This window comes from Oncorhynchus nerka, linkage group LG12, assembly GCF_034236695.1.
Source record: "Oncorhynchus nerka isolate Pitt River linkage group LG12, Oner_Uvic_2.0, whole genome shotgun sequence".
Taxonomy (NCBI): Eukaryota; Metazoa; Chordata; class Actinopteri; order Salmoniformes; family Salmonidae; genus Oncorhynchus; species Oncorhynchus nerka.
Genome location: NC_088407.1, coordinates 56220534 through 56222681, shown reverse-complemented (window position 1 = coordinate 56222681; position 2148 = coordinate 56220534). Strand labels below are relative to the sequence as shown.

General features: G+C 39.7%; 1 long non-coding RNA gene across 1 annotated transcript; it reads right to left on the bottom strand.

The window, feature by feature from the left end:
• Positions 1 to 1141: 1141 nt before the first annotated feature.
• On the bottom strand, positions 1142 to 1926 carry LOC135574184 (uncharacterized). The gene is made up of 2 exons (XR_010465211.1): positions 1853 to 1926; positions 1142 to 1568 (listed from the first exon to the last, which is right to left on the bottom strand). It is a non-coding gene; the product is annotated as an uncharacterized LOC135574184 (long non-coding RNA).
• Between the last annotated feature and the right edge of the window lie 222 nt (positions 1927 to 2148).

Below are 2148 nucleotides of genomic sequence, written 5' to 3'. Positions count from 1 at the left end.
TTGGGTAGAACTGAAAAAGTGTGTGCGAGCAAGGAGGCCTACAAACCTAACGCAGTTACACCAGCTCTGTCAGGAGGAATGGGCCAAAATTCACCCAACTTATTGTAGGAAGCTTGTGGAAGGCTACCCGAAATGTTTGACCCAAGTTAAACAATTTAAAGGCAGTGCTACCAAATACTAATTGAGTGTATGTAAACTTATGAACAACTGGGAATGTGATGAACGAAATAAAAGCTGAAATAAATCACTCTCTACTTTTATTCTGACATTTCACATTCTTAAAATAAGGTGGTGATCCGAACTGACCTAAAACAGGGAATTTTTACTAGGATTAAATGTCAGGAATTGTAAAAAAAAACGGAGTTTAAATGTATTTGGCTAAGGTCTATGTAAACTTCCGACTTCAACTGTACATAAGCAGTGTGCGAGTTTCAAGTTTGGGGAAGATAATTTTTACCCTAAAAATGCACCTTTATAATAAAAGCATTACATGCATAATTGCATTTGCGGTCACTTTTGGTAATGGTGTTTTCTGCTAATGGACCATTTGCGCTTATAGCCTACTACCATATCTGCGCTTATAATGTGAAGAAATAGTCTAATGGATATTTTCTCCAAATTAACCTTTCTATTTTTTTCACCTTTGTTCAATTGTATACTTCATACTGTAAAATACGGAATTCTAAGAAAATCTTGTCTGCTAAATGAACTAGTGTTGCCCACAGCCATTTGTCATAGCCAGATCCGGACCTAACATAAGGACAACTCAGAGTATGCTATTCTGTTCTTCTGAAATTGACTACATTTTCTTCATATCATGTTTCTTTAGACCTGTCTAAAATAAATAATGGATTTATTGGTGTAGGCTATATTACATGGATTTAGACTTTTTAAAATGTAGATCAGTGTGTGGAAACCAGGAGATGCTAAATGTGTGGCTTGTATGGAAACCAGGAAATGCTAAATGTATTTATGTTCATTAACGGTCAATTACTGTGAGACCGTCAGTTATTTGCTTGACAATCACCGGCTGACGAAATTTCATGATCGCTGCAGCCCTAGTAGGGGTCGACACTAGGGTGATTTGAAGGACCCAGAAGCAGATATGGGAGATAGGAAAGGCTTGGTTGTAGCAGACTGGTCTTTTTTAACCTTTATTTAACTAGGCAAGTCCATTTAGAACAAAGTCTTATTTACAATGACGGCCTACCCCGGCCAAAACCTGAACGTAGCTGGGCCAATTGTGTACCGCCCTATGGGACTCCCAATCACGGACGGATGTGATTCAGCCGGGATTCAAACCAGGGACCTTAGTGACGCCTCTTGCACTGAGATGCAGTGCCTTAGAGAGCTGCGTCACTCGGTCGACATCCTGTCATCTTAGTGTCGCAGACAAACTCTGATTGTTCTTCCACCCACACCCTATCCGCTGCGGCCCCCAACACCACAATTCTCAACATGAACAAAGCGGAGAGCAAGTCTTCCCTATGACCATAGGTTGGGACTGCACTTCATCCAGCAGCCGACTTAGTAATGTCCAGTTTCTCATTGTCCAATTAGTGTGGAACCTAAAAAAATTAATGTGGAAGTGATGAGAAAAAGTAAATAAATCACCATGACCAGAAGGCAATATTGCATTTTCAGAAATATACATTGTTGCTGGTATAGTGTTCAGCCACACTTTCTTTTGAGGTGAATTCAATTGATGATTGTCCCACTATAGAACTGAAGGCCAGAAAACTGCTTTCCTTTAGTTTCCTTGCCCCCAAGTTTGAATACATCTCCCATCTTAATAACATGTGAACAATTACTTTTCAAATGTATTTTGTATAGATATTTTATGTTATAGTACCTGCTGGTCAGCCTTTGTTTTCTTGTTGGTGCACAAGTAGTGGGAGAGAGGATATTTAGACTTCTTGCAATGATGAACCAGCTAGAATGCTGTTTGTAATTCCAGATGTTTTTCAAGAAGAGTGGGCGGGATAATACGGGAAACATTGTGCAACAAACAATGTGCGTTTTTTCTTCCAGACAAAGTTCAGGATCAAAGGTCCATGTTCGAAAAGAACACAGCACTTGACATCAGCAGCGTTTATCGTGTACGGGATCTCCACGAACGTCAAATAGCCTACATTGCTTTTAACCCAT